General features: G+C 45.7%; 10 non-coding genes across 10 annotated transcripts; all 10 read right to left on the bottom strand.

Annotated features, from left to right (window-relative positions):
* Positions 1–7635: 7635 nt before the first annotated feature.
* Positions 7636–7707, bottom strand: TRNAW-CCA (transfer RNA tryptophan (anticodon CCA)). The gene has a single exon. It is a non-coding gene; the product is annotated as a tRNA-Trp (tRNA).
* Positions 7708–8019: 312 nt separating this feature from the next.
* TRNAN-GUU (transfer RNA asparagine (anticodon GUU)) lies at positions 8020–8093 on the bottom strand. Its single transcript has one exon. It is a non-coding gene; the product is annotated as a tRNA-Asn (tRNA).
* Positions 8094–10268: 2175 nt separating this feature from the next.
* TRNAN-GUU (transfer RNA asparagine (anticodon GUU)) lies at positions 10269–10342 on the bottom strand. The gene has a single exon. It is a non-coding gene; the product is annotated as a tRNA-Asn (tRNA).
* Positions 10343–14094: 3752 nt separating this feature from the next.
* TRNAN-GUU (transfer RNA asparagine (anticodon GUU)) lies at positions 14095–14168 on the bottom strand. The gene has a single exon. It is a non-coding gene; the product is annotated as a tRNA-Asn (tRNA).
* A 1427-nt stretch (positions 14169–15595) lies between these two features.
* TRNAW-CCA (transfer RNA tryptophan (anticodon CCA)) lies at positions 15596–15667 on the bottom strand. Its single transcript has one exon. It is a non-coding gene; the product is annotated as a tRNA-Trp (tRNA).
* A 313-nt stretch (positions 15668–15980) lies between these two features.
* Positions 15981–16054, bottom strand: TRNAN-GUU (transfer RNA asparagine (anticodon GUU)). The gene has a single exon. It is a non-coding gene; the product is annotated as a tRNA-Asn (tRNA).
* A 1791-nt stretch (positions 16055–17845) lies between these two features.
* Positions 17846–17917, bottom strand: TRNAW-CCA (transfer RNA tryptophan (anticodon CCA)). The gene has a single exon. It is a non-coding gene; the product is annotated as a tRNA-Trp (tRNA).
* A 2562-nt stretch (positions 17918–20479) lies between these two features.
* Positions 20480–20553, bottom strand: TRNAN-GUU (transfer RNA asparagine (anticodon GUU)). The gene has a single exon. It is a non-coding gene; the product is annotated as a tRNA-Asn (tRNA).
* A 1790-nt stretch (positions 20554–22343) lies between these two features.
* TRNAW-CCA (transfer RNA tryptophan (anticodon CCA)) lies at positions 22344–22415 on the bottom strand. Its single transcript has one exon. It is a non-coding gene; the product is annotated as a tRNA-Trp (tRNA).
* A 313-nt stretch (positions 22416–22728) lies between these two features.
* Positions 22729–22802, bottom strand: TRNAN-GUU (transfer RNA asparagine (anticodon GUU)). The gene has a single exon. It is a non-coding gene; the product is annotated as a tRNA-Asn (tRNA).
* Positions 22803–22861: the final 59 nt, after the last annotated feature.

Raw genomic sequence — 22861 nt, forward strand, 5'->3', positions numbered from 1 at the left:
AGTTCAACATTTTCCTACATAAGGCCATGCCCGACCTGGGTGCGAGGGGTAACCTGGCTTATGTAGATGATGTCCTCGTCAAAAGTTCATCTGTGGAGGAACACATAGCGGAGATCCGTTATGTTCTGACGCAGTTGAGGGCCGCCGGAGCAAAACTTTCCTTTCAGAAAGCACAGTGGTGTAGAACCCGTGTTAATTTCTTGGGGCACGAGATTACTCCTCAGGGTCTCTGTCCCCAGGAAAAGAAAGTGGAAGCACTTCAGAAACTGAAAGACCCCACAACTCTGCGAGAACTAAGGAGCCTCCTTGGACTGACTAATTACAGCAGAAAGTTCATTGAGGGATACGCAGAGATCACCAGACCCCTGATTCATCTCCTGAAGGGGGGGGTCAAGTGGGAATGGGGTCCAGAACAATCCGAGGCGGTAAAACAACTCAAAAGAAGCCTCTCACAAGCGCCTTGCCTAGCTTACCCTGTCAGAAACAAGGAGTTCTTCCTGGAGACGGGGTTCTCTAATACGTGCTTGACGGCAGTATTATACCAAAAGCATGACAAGGTCAATAAAGTAATCTCCTATGCAAGCAAAACTTTATCCTCTGTGGAGGAAAAATTCAACGATTGTGAGAAGGCACTCCTGGCGACGGTGTGGGCATTGAAGAATTACCGCCCGTTTATCCAGGGGGAACACATCATAGTGGAGACTCCACACCAGCCTCTGCAATATCTCCAAAGTGATAGAATCCGGGCCGGAAATGTGAGTAATTCCCGAATCACTTCCTGGATTCTATCAATGCAAGGCTTTCCTGTGGAGGTCAGATATGGCCAAAACAAGAAGAGTCCCCTCGCGCAAGGTCTGGCTGACTTGCATGATTGTGCCAGAGAAAACTGTCTCAAGGACGAAAGTCTAAAAATCAAGGACAACACGGAGGCATACCTTAATTCCCCACACAGTCTTTGAAGAGGACAAGTGTGAGGGAATGCCCACTGTCTATGTGGATGGATGCTCTTACCATGTTGACAACGACGGGGAGAAAGAACTGGTGGCTGGCGTAGGGAATGCATGGGTGAATGAGTCCCCAGAACCCTCCGCTGGATACAAAATTGGTCCCCGAAGTAGTCAGGTGGCAGAATTGATGGCTGTGCATCAGGCCATCCTCACTGCTGTCCAGCATCAACTCCACGAACTGGTCATAATCACAGATTCGGATTATGTACAGAACGGGTTCGTGGAGCACCTGGTTAATTGGAAAACCAGAGGCATGTTATGTGCTAACAACAAACCCTTGAAACATGGGAAGTTGATCCAAAACATCGATGATCTGGTCACGTCGAATGGGATGACCATCTATTGGAAAAAGATCAAGGGTCATTCCAAAGTAGAGGGACCAGACAAAACTGGAAATGACTTAGCTGATCAGCTGGCCAAAACCGGGGCCATCCAAGGGGATCTAATTGAGATTGAGTCCCTGTTGGGGGAAATCCAGGTCCCTGCTATCACTAGGTCCCAGACGAATGCTCACAACGACCTTTCAATTGTACAATGGAGTAAGGAGACCCCTGATGCTGATTTGATTACCGCTCAGAAGGGGGATCCAATTATTGGTAAATTTTACCAGCACCTTGAGGACCCTGAGAACTTTCCCCTGACGGATACCGATTACATTGGGAAAGAGGACCTAAGAGTGTTGATGAAATGTCCAAAAATGTTCCGGATCCAAGACGGTTTGTTGGTAAGGAAATCCAAAGCTGGCCACGATCAGTGGGTGGTTCCTACCTCATTCCGAAGCCTGATGTTAAGTCACGCCCATGATGCGGCCACCGCCGGTCATAGGGGGTTTCACACAACACTGGAAATCTTAAGAGAGGTTGCATACTGGCCACACATGGGGCAGGACCTCGACCAATATTTGAAGGGGTGTCTTGTGTGTGCACAATTTCAGCCATCATCCCTCACGCACCGTGCGCCTCTCCAAAAGCGGGGGATGACCCTGCCATGGTCAGATTTACAAATCGACTTTGTATGCCCTGTGATTCGCTCTGCTAGGGGGAATAAGTACATGTTGACTGTGACATGCTTGTTTACCAAGTGGGTGGAATGTCTCCCAGCCCCAAATTGCAAGGCAGAAACTGCAGCTGCCTTGATGATTAACCACATCTTTTCCCGTTTTGGTCTACCTCAAAGGATTGAGTCAGACAGAGGTAGCCACTTCACCAGTGAAGTAATGACAAAGATGTGGGAGATACTGGGGGTCAAGAGAAAGCTACACATTGCTTACCGGCCAGCTTCTTCTGGGGCAGTAGAGAGATATAACCGGACAATTGTGAGCATATTAAAGAAGTTTGTGGCAGATTCTGGGCCAAATTGGGATATCCGATTACCTCTGGTCCTAATGGCCATCAGATCTACCCCTTCATCTGCAACCAAAATGTCACCATTTGAGTTGATGACTGGGCGCAAGATGGTGCTTCCGCAGCATTTGCTCTATAGGACCCAAGAGCAGACACTGATAAATGCCTCCACAACTCATGAGTATGTGGAGAATTTAAGGAAACACCTTCAACATGCTTTTGCTTATGCTCAGCGGAATCTAGAAAGATCGGCTGATAGCATGAAGACCCACTATGACCTGAAAACTTCCAGGAAGGAATATCAGGTGGGAGACCGGGTCTATCTATACAACTTCCAAAGGAACCAGGCCAAGCAGCGCAAATTTTTGCCTACATGGAAGGGACCCTTTGAGATCATCGACAAGATCTCTCCTGTGGCCTACAAAATCCACATCCCCAAAGGTCCTTTGGCAGCGGGGGAAGACAAGTGGGTCCACATAAACCAGTTGAAATGTTGCCATCCCAGGCACACTCTGCAACAACTGGAGGAATCCTCTGGAATCCTAGCGGGCACTGTCTCAGACTAATTCAGTTCCAACCATAATACATACCACATCTAGTCTCTAAAATATTGTGATTTGCATGAAACTGTCTCTTAGTTATACTGTTTTTTTTTCAAAATAAGAATGTAATGTTTTGTTATGATGAAATGCATATGCTGCCCCACTATCTCAACAGTGGTGGAAAAACGTCTATGAGTAGGTATTGCCGCTTTTGCCTTATCATCCTAGGAGAGATGAAACCATGGAGAATGACCAAGGAGGACGATCCGGAGACCGCGAGCAGAGACGCAACGGGCCCGGGGTACCGCCCAATCTTCCCATCAGGACCGGCGAGGAGAACCGATCGATCAGTACCGGATGGAGGAAAAGATGCTGAACTGGCCATCCACCGGAAGAAGATGAGAACTACATCCCAGATCTTGCGAGTCCCATCAGTGAAATAGAATGGCCATCGCAAGAGGGGGGCTTGTGGGATGTATTTACCCATGCATTCGAGCCCTACCTCAAAACTGTGCAGTACTGACATGGAAAACATCATGATGGCCAGAGCTTCCCAGAAAATGCACAGGGAAGTGCATGAAGAATAGGCTGCCACCCATTTTTGCCGATGTTATGGGCACAGAAGGACACTGCCTAAAACCACCATTGGACTACCCACACAGTAGTCTGAAACCATTGGGAATGGCAATGCTGATTGCCAAAAGCAAACCCATAACTGTGGAGAATTCATTTTCTTAAATCCCAAAAAGGGGTGCAGTACCAGTACTCACCACTATCCAAAAGCCGGCATTTTAAAACAACACCAGATTTTACTTTTTGCAAAACTGAATAAATGAACCCAAAACAGGCCAAAGAAAGACTTACTGAGAGGTGGATACAATCTAAAGTTATATTCTGAAGTGACTTGAAGGTTTATAACAAGACTGGCTGCGCTGTGGATTTCAGCAGTTTAAGTAAATTTGGACTGAAAGACACTAAAAAAAATCTAAATGTTTAAATTGACTGAGTGACCTACTTTTGAGTGTCACATAGGTTGCAATTGTTTAAATGTCATAGTTTTAAACTTAGAATCAGCATTCTAGCTGCATATGTAAAAATGTTTAGTTTTATTTGAATGCAGGAACTGGGGAACAAAAAGTGACATTTTATCTGAAACTTGGCTTAAGGAACTGAATTCTGCCTGGCAACTACCCCCATCAGGAGTGAAACTTGAGTCACAGCTGTGTTCCCAGGCCTAGCTGCCCTTTTGCTGCTCACACCAAAAGGGATATGACACTTCCCTGATTGAATTACCTGGGCTCTGCAGGAAATTGAACAAAGCCCTCTCCTGACTCAGGCAAATGTTTTATTGGCGGGAGTCGTAAATGGAGCTTCCTCTTGGCAGAAGCTGGGAGGGGCAGGGTCTCTGAGCTTGGCAGAAACTGGAAAGACTGGTTTCTGTACCATGTGACCTGAAAAGACACACCTCTATAGCCAGAATATGGTTTTAGAAAAAGATGAATAACTCATAGTACGGACTTGTGAAAATTATTTAAATGATACCATAATTCTTGTGATTTTTCTGCCCACATTTTAAGAGGTTTTTCGAACCGGTGGCATGTTCAGGGGGGTTTTAGCGGAAAAGAGGATATTACTCAAAATGTGTGCTTGTGAAAAATCAGACACTTCATCAACTAATGTCCATACTCCTTGCGCACATGTGTGTAAATTTGGGTCAATGTCCGGAATTGCAAAATCAGTTAAAAAGTGAAATATGTGCCATTTCTGAATGCAAGCCCCCAGGAAGAGCAGAGTTTGAACAGGGTATACCTCCTGTAATGCATGATGGGTGAAGATGATTTTAAAACAACATGTACCTCTGCAAATATGTATTTGGGTTCAAATCTAGATTTGTGTGTAAGTTGACAGGAGGAGTGGACTTTCTGCAGGCTGTAAAATGACATCACTCTGACACAACTTAGCTCCCCCAATCAAATGAGAAATGGAAGTTTGACCAATTAGAAGCTGAGAGAGAGGTAGGGTCAGTGATGCTAGAACACACCCACATTCTAAACACATAAAAGCAGACAGACAGGACAGATAGAGACTTTCCAATCCATTTGCAGCTGGAAGCTCTGCCGGGAAAATCCGTACTTTACCTCCATCAATCTCCGGAGAAAGCTGTGCAGAAAGATCCAGACTTTAAATCCCTCAATCTTCAGAATCCAGAGAGAGAGCAGACCCAGATCACTGTGAAGTGCAGAGACCAGAGTCCCGTCTAAAACCTGACCAGATCCATGGCGAGGCCCATTTCACTCAAGAATATAGTGTGAGTACCTAGAAAACTGTGCAGAACCAATCTCTTAGTTAAAATAATATAATTCAAATCTATTTTAATCTAAGTAGAACTGTCTCCTAACTGTCACCTGTCATTTTCTAGTTGCAAGCTGCACTTGTCTTTTTGAACTTTAAAATTTCAAATCTGAAAAACGACCTTTATTTAATCGCTCATATCTCCGCAACCGTTTGTGCTAGAGACTTGCAGTAACTTTCCCCTGAAGGCTGAGAATCGTGGCTTTCCTACGAACCTAGAACCGCATTCCTACCCCCTATAGTTTTGCCGTAATCGTGAAAAACGCACTCGCGAATTTTGCCGCGATTTGCAAATTTCTCCACGTGTGAAAACAGAAGCTTCTTGCTTTCAGTTGCTAAAAATTCATTTAACCTGCTAGTTACACCCTAGATCCTTGCTAAAGTGAGCCTGGACTAATATTAACTAGATACCACTCACCCTGAACTTCTAGAGGGAATTAAAAGCAAATTTAGCATATTTTTCACTTAATTGCCAGCACATATAAAAGCATTTTGCCTGTGTTTTCAACGTCTGTAGTCTAAGTTGCTGGGTGAACTGAATTACGTTTGAATTGCATTTCTGAGAACTGTGTGCTTCCTTCCATTTCCTTGCATTGCATAAAAGGGGGGGGTGAATTGTCTAAGAAAGTGATTACATTGTCTTTTGCTGAAATCCTATCAAGTTATTTTCTTTACTGCATTTCATTCAACATTGCATCCCTCCGAAATCTATAAAGCATTCTCTACCACATTATTCTTCTGTCCCTATTTACCAGTGTGCTACCTTATCCATTTCATGTCAACTCCTTAGTGATTATAAAGAAGTGTGCTTGTGCCAGATTCTCCGTTGTTAATCTTTATCATATCAGATTAAGTGTGATATTCAATTATTAATTTATTATAAAGTGTGATATATATATCTATATTGTTTAAAGTATCAATTAAACCTTTTAACTTGCAAAACGGAACTACTTCTTGGCTCAGTGGGGTCAGGGGGATTCCAACAGAGGGGTGTTATATAGGGGTAGTCATCCAGAACGCATGAACTGGACATAAAGATATATCAATAAGGGTTTTCATTCAGTATTCTAGACTAGGCGTTGACTTGGCTGTAGTGCTGAATTGAATCCTCTTACATCCCTTGCTTCCCTGAGTCCCCAAATACACAACCACCTTGGGCACAATAGAAGACACATTCCAGCAGATTTAGCAAGAGTGCACCAAGGTTTCTATATGTAGGTACCTTGCTGAGAAGCAAGACCTGCAGTTGCATTCTTCTGTTAAAAGAGGGCAGCAGAGTGCACCAAGAGAACTTGGGGGAAGTAGCTTATGTTAACTACTTGCCATGCTCTTTATAGATCCCTCTGTTTGACTGGGTGAATTCTAATTTCTGGGGTAGAGTAAGCAATTTTTGGATCTAGATGCTGTGCGCAACAAGAATGCTATATACTGCACTGTACTGCTACTGAAAAGTTACCAATTTTACAGGATGTTCAGGTAAGCTTTGTTTCAGAAAACAACTTGCTAGAGGCCCTAGGACAGATTACTGGGACAAAGGAAGAGGGTTTGGGGATTAGCACATCTCCTATGAAAGGTACAGTCACGCCCGAGACAACTCTGAGTGTCACCTCAAATTCTAAGAAATGCAAACTAGGGACCTACGCTTTTTATTGCCAGTGGATCTTTGTGTTTCAGACAAATGTGCATGCCTCCCAGAGCCCCTTGCAATGCACTTAGGGAAAGGGGGGAAGGTGCTGTGAAGCCCTCTCGCTGACAATGTCTCTCTTGTCTATAATGTAACTATGAGAGAGAGAGAAATAGGCAATGCGAGAGTGAAAAAGTAAAATGGAAATGTGTCTACTGAGACCAGTATAAGGGGAAATCCTCACAATCCAGGACCGACAGTAGATTGGGAGGGCGCTTACAGGTTTCCGACACCAGCCCGGTACCTGAACTCACAAACCCAAACTGCAAAGTGATGGGCATTGCCACTAGACTGCCGACCCCCTTTCGGGCCCCAACATATATCCTTTAGTCACACCTAGAGTTCCCAGGACACTGCAGCATTCAGCGATTACACGAAAATATTGACAGCGCTAGGAGGCCATGCAAATGGCAGAGGTATGCTTTACAAAGCCCACGTAGCGTGCACAAAACAGCACATCAGTCAGGCCCACTTGAAGAGATGGTAAAGAGGAAATACTTCTGCTGCATCCAGTAAAACATAGAGATTGGCCTGCTTTAAAGGTTGACCATGTCCTTCATGGGTGTCTGTCAATATGATACTTCCCTGCTGCAAAGCTTACATTCGAAACGCCAGAACAACTAGGCCCAGAGCACAAAGCTGCAGTCAGGTTGAAATAACGAGATACTGAAGAGCAATTTTGTATTTCAGAGTGGGAAAAGCAAGTACGACCCCGTTGTGATTTGAACACACAACCTTCTGATCTGGAGTCAGACGCGCTACCATTGCGCCACGAGGTCCTTGTGGCAGTCCACCTGGTGTGTCTGATGACAGAATAAAGGTAGGAGACGTACATGCACCTGCAGAGCCTCATTGCTTCTTTAAGTAGACTGGCTAGGATAGCTTCCTTCTGTGCATCAGTACACGCTGCAGCCAAACCCTTCCCATGAAGTCTTGATGTTTATGAATTGAATGGCAAGTTTTGAAAAACTAAAGCAAGCGAGAAGAATTGCTTACAGTTTATTGGATTTTTGGACGTCAGCAGACGAGACCTGCGAGAGGTAAACAGAAGTCCATAGTTGGTCACGCTGAATTTTTGAGCCAAAATGCACAGTCCCTGGGTGGGCTTGAACCACCAACCTTTCGGTTAACAGCCGAGCGCGCTAACCGATTGCGCCACAGAGACTCATGCAGTCCTTACACAGGGGCCTGATTGGTGTGCTGTTTGCTTATGCTTCCCAGGCAACCTGAAAATATTTCTAAAATAGCTCTTTTTCCCACAGCAAATCAGAGTATCAAGCACTTCCCTACCTCCCCTAATCCACAAACACAGGGGATTTAGTAGAGGACAGAGCCCATCAACAGTGCACCAAATGTCCTCTGTATAGGCATAACTTGCTATGAGGAGAAAGCCACAGTTGCGCACTTGTGTTAAAAGGGGACAGTAGGCTGAACCCAGAGAACACGGGAGAAATGACTCAGGTTTACTGAGTGGAACACTCTGTGTCTTTGTGCCAAAAACAGCAGCGTCTTTTCGGTTAACAGCCGAACGCGCTAACCAATTGCGCCAAAGAGACTCACTGGCATGTGTGTTCTGCCTTTGGCCTGATTGCATTGCTATTTTTTTCTGATTGGCAGAAAACCTGAACTTTTTTCTGAAAAAGGCATGCCTCTCTTAGCACTGCAGTGCATTAGACTGCTCCCTTGCTTCCCTGAATCCCCAAATATACAACCACCCTGGGCACAATAGAAGACACATTCCAGCAGATTTAGCAAGAGTGCACCAAGGATTCTATATGTAGGTACCTTGCTGAGAAGCAAGACCTGCAGTTGCATTCTTCTGTTAAAAGAGGGCAGCAGAGTGCACCAAGAGAACTTGGGGGAAGTAGCTTATGTTAACTACTTGCCATGCTCTTTATAGATCCCTCTGTTTGACTGGGTGAATTCTAATTTCTGGGGTAGAGTAAGCAATTTTTGGATCTAGATGCTGTGCGCAACAGGAATGCTATATACTGCACTGTACTGCTACTGAAAAGTTACCAATTTTACAGGATGTTCAGGTAAGCTTTGTTTCAGAAAACAACTTGCTAGAGGCACTAAGACAGATTACTGGGACAAAGGAAGAGGGTTTGGGGATTAGCACATCTCCTATGAAAGGTACAGTCACGCCCGAGACAACTCTGAGTGTCACCTCAAATTCTAAGAAATGCAAACTAGGGACCTACGCTTTTTATTGCCAGTGGATCTTTGTGTTTCAGACAAATGTGCACGCCTCCCAGAGCCCCTTGCAATGCACTTAGGGAAAGGGGGGAAGGTGCTGTGAAGCCCTCTCGCTGACAATGTCTCTCTTGTCTATAATGTAACTATGAGAGAGAGAGAAATAGGCAATGCGAGAGTGAAAAAGTAAAATGGAAATGTGTCTACTGAGACCAGTATAAGGGGAAATCCTCACAATCCAGGACCGACAGTTGATTGGGAGGGCGCTTACAGGTTTCCGACACCAGACCGGTACCTGAACTCACAAACCCAAACTGCAAAGTGATGGGCATTGCCACTAGACTGCCGACCCCCTTTCGGGGCCCCAACATATATGCTTTAGTCACACCTAGAGTTCCCAGGACACTGCAGCATTCAGCGATTACACGAAAATATTGACAGCGCTAGGAGGCCATGCAAATGGCAGAGGTATGCTTTACAAAGCCCACGTAGCGTGCACAAAACAGCACATCAGTCAGGCCCACTTGAAGAGATGGTAAAGAGGAAATACTTCTGCTGCATCCAGTAAAACATAGAGATTGGCCTGCTTTAAAGGTTGACCATGTCCTTCATGGGTGTCTGTCAATATGATACTTCCCTGCTGCAAAGCTTACATTCGAAACGCCAGAACAACTAGGCCCAGAGCACAAAGATGCAGTCAAGTTGAAATAACGAGATACTGAAGAGCAATTTTGTATTTCAGAGTGGGAAAAGGAAGTATGACCCCGTTGTGATTTGAACACACAACCTTCTGATCTGGAGTCAGACGCGCTACCATTGCGCTACGAGGTGCTTGTGGCAGTCCACCTGGTGTGTCTGATGACAGAATAAAGGTAGGAGACGTACATGCACCTGCAGAGCCTCATTGCTTCTTTAAGTAGACTGGCTAGGATAGCTTCCTTCTGTGCATCAGTACACGCTGCAGCCAAACCCTTCCCATGAAGTCTTGATGTTTATGAATTGAATGGCAAGTTTTGAAAAACTAAAGCAAGCGAGAAGAATTGCTTGCAGTTTATTGGATATTTTGGACGTCAGACGACGAGACCTGCGAGAGGTAAACAGAAGTTCATAGTTGGTCATGCTGAATTTTTGAGCCAAAACGCATCGTCCCTGGGTGGGCTTGAACCACCAACCTTTCGGTTAACAGCCGAACGCGCTAACCGATTGCGCCACAGAGACTCATGCAGTGCTTACACTGGGGCCTGATTGGTGTGCTGTTTGCTTATGCTTCCCAGGCAACCTGAAAATATTTCTAAAATAGCTCTATTTCCCACAGCAAATCAGGGTATCAAGCACTTCCCTACCTCCACTAATCCACTAACACAGGGGATTTAGTAGAGGACAGAGCCCATCAACAGTGCACCAAATGTCCTCTGTGTAGGCATAACTTGCTATGAGGAGAAAGCCACCGTTGCACACTTGTGTTAAAAGGGGACAGTAGGCTGAACCCAGAGAACACGGGAGAAATGACTAAGGTTTACTGAGTGGAACACTCTATGTCTTTGTGCCAAAAACAGCAGCGTCTTTTCGGTTAACAGCCGAACGCGCTAACCAATTGCGCCACAGAGACTCACTGGCATGTGTGCTCTGCCTTTGGCCTGATTGCATTGCTATTTTTTTCTGATTGGCAGAAAACCTGAACTTTTTTCTGAAAAAGGCATGCCTCTCTTAGCACTGCAGTGCATTAGACTGCTCCCTTGCTTCCCTGAGTCCCCAAATACACAACCACCTTGGGCACAATAGAAGACACATTCCAGCAGATTTAGCAAGAGTGCACCAAGGTTTCTATATGTAGGTACCTTGCTGAGAAGCAAGACCTGCAGTTGCATTCTTCTGTTAAAAGAGGGCAGCAGAGTGCACCAAGAGAACTTGGGGGAAGTAGCTTATGTTAACTACTTGCCATGCTCTTTATAGATCCCTCTGTTTGACTGGGTGAATTCTAATTTCTGGGGTAGAGTAAGCAATTTTTGGATCTAGATGCTGTGCGCAACAGGAATGCTATATACTGCACTCTACAGCTACTGAAAAGTTACCAATTTTACAGGATGTTCAGGTAAGCTTTGTTTCAGAAAACAACTTGCTAGAGGCACTAAGACAGATTACTGGGACAAAGGAAGAGTGTTTGGGGATTAGCACATCTCCTATGAAAGGTACAGTCACGCCCGAGACAACTCTGAGTGTCACCTCAAATTCTAAGAAATGCAAACTAGGGACCTACGCCTTTTATTGCCAGTGGATCTTTGTGTTTCAGACAAATGTGCACGCCTCCCAGAGCCCCATGCAATGCACTTAGGGAAATGGGGGAAGGTGCTGTGCAACCCTCTCGCTGACAATGTCTCTCTTGTCTATAATGTAACTATGAGAGAGAGAGAAATAGGCAATGCGAGAGTGAAAAAGTAAAATGGAAATGTGTCTACTGAGACCAGTATAAGGGGAAATCCTCACAATCCAGGACCGACAGTTGATTGGGAGGGCGCTTACAGGTTTCCGACACCAGACCGGTACCTGAACTCACAAACCCAAACTGCAAAGTGATGGGCATTGCCACTAGACTGCCGACCCCCTTTCGGGGCCCCAACATACATCCTTTAGTCACACCTAGAGTTCCCAGGACAGTGCAGCATTCAGCGATTACACGAAAATATTGACAGCGCTAGGAGGCCATGCAAATGGCAGAGGTATGCTTTACAAAGCCCACGTAGCGTGCACAAAACAGCACATCAGTCAGGCCCACTTGAAGAGATGGTAAAGAGGAAATACTTCTGCTGCATCCAGTAAAACATAGAGATTGGCCTGATTGGTGTGCTGTTTGCTTAAGCTTCCCAGGCAACCTGAAAATATTTCTAAAATAGCTCTTTTTCCCACAGCAAATCAGGGTATCAAGCACTTCCCTACCTCCCCTAATCCACAAACACAGGGGATTTAGTAGAGGACAGAGCCCATCAACAGTGCACCAAATGTCCTCTGTATAGGCATAACTTGCTATGAGGAGAAAGCCACAGTTGCGCACTTGTGTTAAAAGGGGACAGTAGGCTGAACCCAGAGAACGCGGGAGAAATGACTCAGGTTTACTGAGTGGAACACTCTGTGTCTTTGTGCCAAAAACAGCAGCGTCTTTTCGGTTAACAGCCGAACGCGCTAACCAATTGCGCCACAGAGACTCACTGGCATGTGTGTTCTGCCTTTGGCCTGATTGCATTGCTATTTTTTTCTGATTGGCAGAAAACCTGAACTTTTTTCTGAAAAAGGCATGCCTCTCTTAGCACTGCAGTGCATTAGACTGCTCCCTTGCTTCCCTGAATCCCCAAATACACAACCACCCTGGGCACAATAGAAGACACATTCCAGCAGATTTAGCAAGAGTGCACCAAGGATTCTATATGTAGGTACCTTGCTGAGAAGCAAGACCTGCAGTTGCATTCTTCTGTTAAAAGAGGGCAGCAGAGTGCACCAAGAGAACTTGGGGGAAGTAGCTTATGTTAACTACTTGCCATGCTCTTTATAGATCCCTCTGTTTGACTGGGTGAATTCTAATTTCTGTGGTAGAGTAAGCAATTTTTGGATCTAGATGCTGTGCGCAACAGGAATGCTATATACTGCACTGTACTGCTACTGAAAAGTTACCAATTTTACAGGATGTTCAGGTAAGCTTTGTTTCAGAAAACAACTTGCTAGAGGCACTAAGACAGATTACTGGGACAAAGAAAGAGGGTTTGGGGATTAGCACATCTCCTATGAAAGGTACAGTCACGCCCGAGACAACTCTGAGTGTCACCTCAAATTCTAAGAAATGCAAACTGGGGTCCTACGCTTTTTATTGCCAGTGGATCTTTGTGTTTCAGACAAATGTGCACGCCTCCCAGAGCCCCTTGCAATGCACTTAGGGAAATGGGGGAAGGTGCTGTGAAGCCCTCTCGCTGACAATGTCTCCCTTGTCTATAATGTATCTATGAGAGAGAGAGAAATAGGCGATGCGAGAGTGAAAAAGTAAAATGGAAATGTGTCTACTGAGACCAGTATAAGGGGAAATCCTCACAATCCAGGACCGACAGTTGATTGGGAGGGCGCTTACAGTTTTCTGACACCAGACCGGTACCTGAACTCACAAACCCAAACTACAAAGTGATGGGCATTGCCACTAGACTGCCGACCCCCTTTCGGGGACCCAGCATATATCCTTTAGTCACACCTAGAGTTCCCAGGACAGTGCAGCATTCAGCGATTACACGAAAATATTGACAGCGCTAGGAGGCCATGCAAATGGCAGAGGTATGCTTTACAAAGCCCACGTAGCGTGCACAAAACAGCACATCAGTCAGGCCCACTTGAAGAGATGGTAAAGAGGAAATACGTCTGCTGCATCCAGTAAAACATAGAGATTGGCCTGCTTTAAAGGTTGACCATGTCCTTCATGGGTGTCTGTCAATATGATACTTCCCTGCTGCAAAGTTTACATTCGAAACGCTAGAACAACTAGGCCCAGAGCACAAAGATGCAGTCAGGTTGAAATAACGAGATACTGAAGAGCAATTTTATATTTCAGAGTGGGAAAAGCAAATATGACCCCGACGTGATTTGAACACGAAACCTTCGGATCTGGAGTCAGACGCGCGACCATTGCGCCACGAGGTCCATGCGGCAGTCCACCTGGTGTGTCTGATGACAGAATAAAGGTAGGAGACGTACATGCACCTGCAGAGCCTCATTGCTTCTTTAGGTAGACTGGCTAGGATAGCTTCCTTCTGTGCATCAGTACACGCTGCAGCCAAACCCTTCCCATGAAGTCTTGATGTTTATGAATTGAATGGCAAGTTTTGAAAAACTAAAGCAAGCGAGAAGAATTGCTTACAGTTTATTGGATTTTTTGGACGTCAGCAGACGAGACCTGAAGTTCATAGTTGGTCATGCTGAATTTTTGAGCCAAAATGCACCGTCCCTGGGTGGGCTTGATCCACCAACCTTTCGGTTAACAGCCGAACGCGCTAACCGATTGCGCCACAGAGACTCATGCAGTTCTTACACAGGGGCCTGATTGGTGTGCTGTTTGCTTATGCTTCCCAGGCAACCTGAAAATATTTCTAAAATAGCTCTTTTTCCCACAGCAAATCAGGGTATCAAGCACTTCCCTACCTCCCCTAATCCACAAACACAGGGGATTTAGTAGAGGACAGAGCCCATCAACAGTGCACCAAATGTCCTCTGTATAGGCATAACTTGCTATGAGGAGAAAGCCACAGTTGCGCACTTGTGTTAAAAGGGGACAGTAGGCTGAACCCAGAGAACACGGGAGAAATGACTCAGGTTTACTGAGTGGAACACTCTGTGTCTTTGTGCCAAAAACAGCAGCGTCTTTTCGGTTAACAGCCGAACGCGCTAACCAATTGCGCCACAGAGACTCACTGGCATGTGTGTTCTGCCTTTGGCCTGATTGCATTGCTATTTTTTTCTGATTGGCAGAAAACCTGAACTTTTTTCTGAAAAAGGCATGCCTCTCTTAGCACTACAGTGCATTAGACTGCTCCCTTGCTTCCCTGAGTCCCCAAATACACAACCACCCTGGGCACAATAGAAGACACATTCCAGCAGATTTAGCAAGAGTGCACCAAGGATTCTATATGTAGGTACCTTGCTGAGAAGCAAGACCTGCAGTTGCATTCTTCTGTTAAAAGAGGGCAGCAGGGTGCACCAAGAGAACTTGGGGGAAGTAGCTTATGTTAACTACTTGCCATGCTCTTTATAGATCCCTCTGTTTGACTGGGTGAATTCTAATTTCTGGGGTAGAGTAAGCAATTTTTGGATCTAGATGCTGTGCGCAACAGGAATGCTATATACTGCAATGTACTGCTACTGAAAAGTTACCAATTTTACAGGATGTTCAGGTAAGCTTTGTTTCAGAAAACAACTTGCTAGAGGCACTAAGACAGATTACTGGGACAAAGGAAGAGGGTTTGGGGATTAGCACATCTCCTATGAAAGGTACAGTCACGCCCGAGACAACTCTGAGTGCCTCCTCAAATTCTAAGAAATGCAAACTAGGGACCTACGCTTTTTATAGTCACACCTAGAGTTCCCAGGACAGTGCAGCATTCAGCGATTACACGAAAATATTGACAGCGCTAGGAGGCCATGCAAATGGCAGAGGTATGCTTTACAAAGCCCACGTAGCGTGCACAAAACAGCACATCAGTCAGGCCCACTTGAAGAGATGGTAAAGAGGAAATACTTCTGCTGCATCCAGTAAAACATAGAGATTGGCCTGCTTTAAAGGTTGACCATGTCCTTCATGGGTGTCTGTCAATATGATACTTCCCTGCTGCAAAGCTTACATTCGAAACGCCAGAACAACTAGGCCCAGAGCACAAAGATGCAGTCAGGTTGAAATAACGAGATACTGAAGAGCAATTTTGTATTTCAGAGTGGGAAAAGGAAGTATGACCCCGACGTGATTTGAACACACAACCTTCTGATCTGGAGTCAGACGCGCTACCATTGCGCCACGAGGTCCTTGTGGCAGTCCACCTGGTGTGTCTGATGACAGAATAAAGGTAGGAGACGTACATGCACCTGCAGAGCCTCATTGCTTCTTTAGGTAGACTGGCTAGGATAGCTTCCTTCTGTGCATCAGTACACGCTGCAGCCAAACCCTTCCCATGAAGTCTTGATGTTTATGAATTGAATGGCAAGTTTTGAAAAACTAAAGCAAGCGAGAAGAATTGCTTACAGTTTATTGGATTTTTTGGAAGTCAGCAGACGAGACCTGCGAGAGGTAAACAGAAGTTCATAGTTGGTCATGCTGAATTTTTGAGCCAAAATGTATCGTCCCTGGGTGGGCTTGAACCACCAACCTTTCGGTTAACAGCCGAACGCGCTAACCGATTGCGCCACAGAGACTCATGCAGTGCTAACACTGGGGCCTGATTGGTGTGCTGTTTGCTTATGCTTCCCAGGCAACCTGAACATATTTCTAAAATAGCTCTATTTCCCACAGCAAATCAGGGTATCAAGCACTTCCCTACCTCCCCTAATCCACAAACACAGGGGATTTAGTAGAGGACAGAGCCCATCAACAGTGCACCAAAGGTCCTCTGTGTAGGCATAACTTGCTATGAGGAGAAAGCCACAGTTGCGCACTTGTGTTAAAAGGGGACAGTAGGCTGAACCCAGAGAACACGGGAGAAATGACTCAGGTTTACTGAGTGGAACACTCTGTGTCTTTGTGCCAAAAACAGCAGCGTCTTTTCGGTTAACAGCCGAACGCGCTAACCAATTGTGCCACAGAGACTCACTGGCATGTGTGTTCTGCCTTTGGCCTGATTGCATTGCTATTTTTTTCTGATTGGCAGAAAACCTGAACTTTTTTCTGAAAAAGGCATGCCTCTCTTAGCACTGCAGTGCATTAGACTGCTCCCTTGCTTCCCTGAGTCCCCAAATACACAACCACCTTGGGCACAATAGAAGACACATTCCAGCAGATTTAGCAAGAGTGCACCAAGGATTCTATATGTAGGTACCTTGCTGAGAAGCAAGACCTGCAGTTGCATTCTTCTGTTAAAAGAGGGCAGCAGAGTGCACCAAGAGAACTTGGGGGAAGTAGCTTATGTTAACTACTTGCCATGATCTTTATAGATCCCTCTGTTTGACTGGGTGAATTCTAATTTCTGGGGTAGAGTAAGCAATTTTTGGATCTAGATGCTGTGCGCAACAGGAATGCTATATACTGCACTGTACTGCTACTGAAAAGTTACCAATTTTACAGGATGTTCAGGTAAGCTTTGTTTCAGAAAACAACTTGCTAGAGGCCCTAGGACAGATTACTGGGACAAAGGAAGAGGGTTTGGGGATTAGCACATCTCCTATGAAAGGTACAGTCACGCCCGAGACAACTCTGAGTGCCTCCTCAAATTCTAAGAAATGCGAACTGGGGACCTACGCTTTTTATTGCCAGTGGATCTTTGTGTTTCAGACAAATGTGCACGCCTCCCAGAGCCCCATGCAATGCACTTAGGGAAATGGGGGAAGGTGCTGTGCAACCCTCTCGCTGACAATGTCTCTCTTGTCTATAATGTATCTATGAGAGAGAGAGAAATAGGCAATGCGAGAGTGAAAAAGTAAAATGGAAATGTGTCTACTGAGACCAGTATAAGGGGAAATCCTCACAATCCAGGACCGACAGTTGATTGGGAGGGCGCTTACAGGTTTCCGACACCAGACCAGTACCTGAACTCACAAACCCAAACTACAAAGTGATGGGCATTGCCACTAGACTGCCGACCCCCTTTCGGGGCCCCAACATATATCCTTTAGTCACACCTAGAGTTCCCAGGACAGTGCAGCATTCAGCGATTACACGAAAATATTGACAGCGCTAGGAGGCCATGCAAATGGCAGAGGTATGCTTTACAAAGCCCACGTAGCGTGCACAAAACAGCACATCAGTCAGGCCCACTTGAAGAGATGGTAAAGAGGAAATACTTCTGCTGCATCCAGTAAAACATAGAGATTGGCCTGCTTTAAAGGTTGACCATGTCCTTCATGGGTGTCTGTCAATATGATACTTCCCTGCTGCAAAGCTTACATTCGAAACGCCAGAACAACTAGGCCCAGAGCACAAAGATGCAGTCAGGTTGAAATAACGAGATACTGAAGAGCAATTTTGTATTTCAGAGTGGGAAAAAGCAAATATGACCCCGACGTGATTTGAACACGCAACCTTCTGATCTGGAGTCAGACGCGCTACCATTGCGCCACGAGGTCCTTGTGGCAGTCCACCTGGTGTGTCTGATGACAGAATAAAGGTAGGAGACGTACATGCACCTGCAGAGCCTCATTGCTTCTTTAAGTAGACTGGCTAGGATAGCTTCCTTCTGTGCATCAGTACACGCTGCAGCCAAACCCTTCCCATGAAGTCTTGATGTTTATGAATTGAATGGCAAGTTTTGAAAAACTAAAGCAAGCGAGAAGAAGTGCTTGCAGTTTATTGGATTTTTTGGACGTCAGCAGACGAGACCTGCGAGAGGTAAACAGAAGTCCATAGTTGGTCACGCTGAATTTTTGAGCCAAAATGCACCGTCCCTGGGTGGGCTTGATCCACCAACCTTTCGGTTAACAGCCAAACGCGCTAACCGATTGCGCCACAGAGACTCATGCAGTTCTTACACAGGGGCCTGATTGGTGTGCTGTTTGCTTATGCTTCCCAGGCAACCTGAAAATATTTCTAAAATAGCTCTTTTTCCCACAGCAAATCAGGGTATCAAGCACTTCCCTACCTCCCCTAATCCACAAACACAGGGGATTTAGTAGAGGACAGAGCCCATCAACAGTGCACCAAATGTCCTCTGTATAGGCATAACTTGCTATGAGGAGAAAGCCACAGTTGCGCACTTGTGTTAAAAGGGGACAGTAGGCTGAACCCAGAGAACACGGGAGAAATGACTCAGGTTTACTGAGTGGAACACTCTGTGTCTTTGTGCCAAAAACAGCAGCGTCTTTTCGGTTAACAGCCGAACGCGCTAACCAATTGCGCCACAGAGACTCACTGGCATGTGTGTTCTGCCTTTGGCCTGATTGCATTGCTATTTTTTTCTGATTGGCAGAAAACCTGAACTTTTTTCTGAAAAAGGCATGCCTCTCTTAGCACTGCAGTGCATTAGACTGCTCCCTTGCTTCCCTGAGTCCCCAAATACACAACCACCCTGGGCACAATAGAAGACACATTCCAGCAGATTTAGCAAGAGTGCACCAAGGATTCTATATGTAGGTACCTTGCTGAGAAGCAAGACCTGCAGTTGCATTCTTCTGTTAAAAGAGGGCAGCAGAGTGCACCAAGAGAACTTGGGGGAAGTTGCTTATGTTAACTACTTGCCATGCTCTTTATAGATCCCTCTGTTTGACTGGGTGAATTCTAATTTCTGGGGTAGAGTAAGCAATTTTTGGATCTAGATGCTGTGCGCAACAGGAATGCTATATACTGCACTGTACTGCTACTGAAAAGTTACCAATTTTACAGGATGTTCAGGTAAGCTTTGTTTCAGAAAACAACTTGCTAGAGGCACTAAGACAGATTACTGGGACAAAGGAAGAGGGTTTGGGGATTAGCACATCTCCTATGAAAGGTACAGTCACGCCCGAGACAACTCTGAGTGTCACCTCAAATTCTAAGAAATGCAAACTAGGGACCTACGCTTTTTATTGCCAGTGGATCTTTGTGTTTCAGACAAATGTGCACGCCTCCCAGAGCCCCTTGCAATGCACTTAGGGAAAGGGGGGAAGGTGCTGTGAAGCCCTCTCGCTGACAATGTCTCTCTTGTCTATAATGTAACTATGAGAGAGAGAGAAATAGGCAATGCGAGAGTGAAAAAGTAAAATGGAAATGTGTCTACTGAGACCAGTATAAGGGGAAATCCTCACAATCCAGGACCGACAGTTGATTGGGAGGGCGCTTACAGGTTTCCGACACCAGACCCGTACCTGAACTCACAAACCCAAACTGCAAAGTGATGGGCATTGCCACTAGACTGCCGACCCCCTTTCGGGGCCCCAGCATATATCCTTTAGTCACACCTAGAGTTCCCAGGACAGTGCAGCATTCAGCGATTACACGAAAATATTGACAGCGCTAGGAGGCCATGCAAATGGCAGAGGTATGCTTTACAAAGCCCACGTAGCGTGCACAAAACAGCACATCAGTCAGGCCCACTTGAAGAGATGGTAAAGAGGAAATACTTCTGCTGCATCCAGTAAAACATAGAGATTGGCCTGCTTTAAAGGTTGACCATGTCCTTCATGTGTGTCTGTCAATATGATACTTCCCTGCTGCAAAGCTTACATTCGAAACGCCAGAACAACTAGGCCCAGAGCACAAAGATGCAGTCAGGTTGAAATAACGAGATACTGAAGAGCAATTTTGTATTTCAGAGTGGGAAAAGGAAGTATGACCCCGCCGTGATTTGAACACACAACCTTCGGATCTGGAGTCAGACGCGCTACCCTTGCGCCACGAGGTCCTTGTGGCAATCCACCTGGTGTGTCTGATGACAGAATAAAGGTAGGAGACGTACATGCACCTGCAGAGCCTCATTGCTTCTTTAAGTAGACTGGCTAGGATAGCTTCCTTCTGTGCATCAGTACACGCTGCAGCCAAACCCTTCCCATGAAGTCTTGATGTTTATGAATTGAATGGCAAGTTTTGAAAAACTAAATCAAGCGAGAAGAATTGCTTACAGTTTATTGGATTTTTTGGACGTCAGCAGACGAGACCTGCGAGAGGTAAACAGAAGTTCATAGTTGGTCATGCTGAATTTTTGAGCCAAAATGCATCGTCCCTGGGTGGGCTTGAACCACCAACCTTTCGGTTAACAACCGAATGCGCTAACCGATTGCGCCACAGAGACTCATGCAGTGCTTATACTGGGGCCTGATTGGTGTGCTGTTTGCTTATGCTTCCCAGGCAACCTGAAAATATTTCTAAAATAGCTCTATTTCCCACAGCAAATCAGGGTATCAAGCACTTCCCTACCTCCCCTAATCCACAAACACAGGGGATTTAGTAGAGGACAGAGCCCATCAACAGTGCACCAAAGGTCCTCTGTGTAGGCATAACTTGCTATGAGGAGAAAGCCACAGTTGCGCACTTGTGTTAAAAGGGGACAGTAGGCTGAACCCAGAGAACACGGGAGAAATGACTCAGGTTTACTGAGTGGAACACTCTGTGTCTTTGTGCCAAAAACAGCAGCGTCTTTTCGGTTAACAGCCGAACGCGCTAACCAATTGTGCCACAGAGACTCACTGGCATGTGTGTTCTGCCTTTGGCCTGATTGCATTGCTATTTTTTTCTGATTGGCAGAAAACCTGAACTTTTTTCTGAAAAAGGCATGCCTCTCTTAGCACTGCAGTGCATTAGACTGCTCCCTTGCTTCCCTGAGTCCCCAAATACACAACCACCTTGGGCACAATAGAAGACACATTCCAGCAGATTTAGCAAGAGTGCACCAAGGATTCTATATGTAGGTACCTTGCTGAGAAGCAAGACGTGCAGTTGCATTCTTCTGTTAAAAGAGGGCAGCAGAGTGCACCAAGAGAACTTGGGGGAAGTAGTTTATGTTAACTACTTGCCATGATCTTTATAGATCCCTCTGTTTGACTGGGTGAATTCTAATTTCTGGGGTAGAGTAAGCAATTTTTGGATCTAGATGCTGTGCGCAACAGGAATGCTATATACTGCACTGTACTGCTACTGAAAAGTTACCAATTTTACAGGATGTTCAGGTAAGCTTTGTTTCAGAAAACAACTTGCTAGAGGCCCTAGGACAGATTACTGGGACAAAGGAAGAGGGTTTGGGGATTAGCACATCTCCTATGAAAGGTACAGTCACGCCCGAGACAACTCTGAGTGCCTCCTCAAATTCTAAGAAATGCGAACTGGGGTCCTACGCCTTTTATTGCCAGTGGATCTTTGTGTTTCAGACAAATGTGCACGCCTCCCAGAGCCCCATGCAATGCACTTAGGGAAATGGGGGAAGGTGCTGTGCAACCCTCTCGCTGACAATGTCTCTCTTGTCTATAATGTATCTATGAGAGAGAGAGAAATAGGCAATGCGAGAGTGAAAAAGTAAAATGGAAATGTGTCTACTGAGACCAGTATAAGGGGAAATCCTCACAATCCAGGACCGACAGTTGATTGGGAGGGCGCTTACAGGTTTCCGACACCAGACCGGTACCTGAACTCACAAACCCAAACTACAAAGTGATGGGCATTGCCACTAGACTGCCGACCCCCTTTCGGGGCCCCAGCATATATCCTTTAGTCACACCTAGAGTTCCCAGGACAGTGCAGCATTCAGCGATTACACGAAAATATTGACAGCGCTAGGAGGCCATGCAAATGGCAGAGGTATGCTTTACAAAGCCCACGTAGCGTGCACAAAACAGCACATCAGTCAGGCCCACTTGAAGAGATGGTAAAGAGGAAATACTTCTGCTGCATCCAGTAAAACATAGAGATTGGCCTGCTTTAAAGGTTGACCATGTCCTTCATGGGTGTCTGTCAATATGATACTTCCCTGCTGCAAAGCTTACATTCGAAACGCCAGAACAACTAGGCCCAGAGCACAAAGATGCAGTCAGGTTGAAATAACGAGATACTGAAGAGCAATTTTGTATTTCAGAGTGGGAAAAGGAAGTATGACCCCGACGTGATTTGAACACACAACCTTCTGATCTGGAGTCAGACGCGCTACCATTGCGCCACGAGGTCCTTGTGGCAATCCACCTGGTGTGTCTGATGACAGAATAAAGGTAGGAGACGTACATGCACCTGCAGAGCCTCATTGCTTCTTTAGGTAGACTGGCTAGGATAGCTTCCTTCTGTGCATCAGTACACGCTGCAGCCAAACCCTTCCCATGAAGTCTTGATGTTTATGAATTGAATGGCAAGTTTTGAAAAACTAAAGCAAGCGAGAAGAATTGCTTACAGTTTATTGGATTTTTTGGCCGTCAGCAGACCAGACCTGCGAGAGGTAAACAGAAGTTCATAGTTGGTCATGCTGAATGTTTGAGCCAAAATGCATCGTCCCTGGGTGGGCTTGAACCACCAACCTTTTGGTTAACAGCCGAACGCGCTAACCGATTGCGCCACAGAGACTCATGCAGTTCTTACACAGGGGCCTGATTGGTGTGCTGTTTGCTTATGCTTCCCAGGCA

This window comes from Ambystoma mexicanum, chromosome 11 (assembly GCF_040938575.1).
Source record: "Ambystoma mexicanum isolate Mex_15411 chromosome 11, UKY_AmexF1_1, whole genome shotgun sequence".
Taxonomy (NCBI): domain Eukaryota; kingdom Metazoa; phylum Chordata; class Amphibia; order Caudata; family Ambystomatidae; genus Ambystoma; species Ambystoma mexicanum.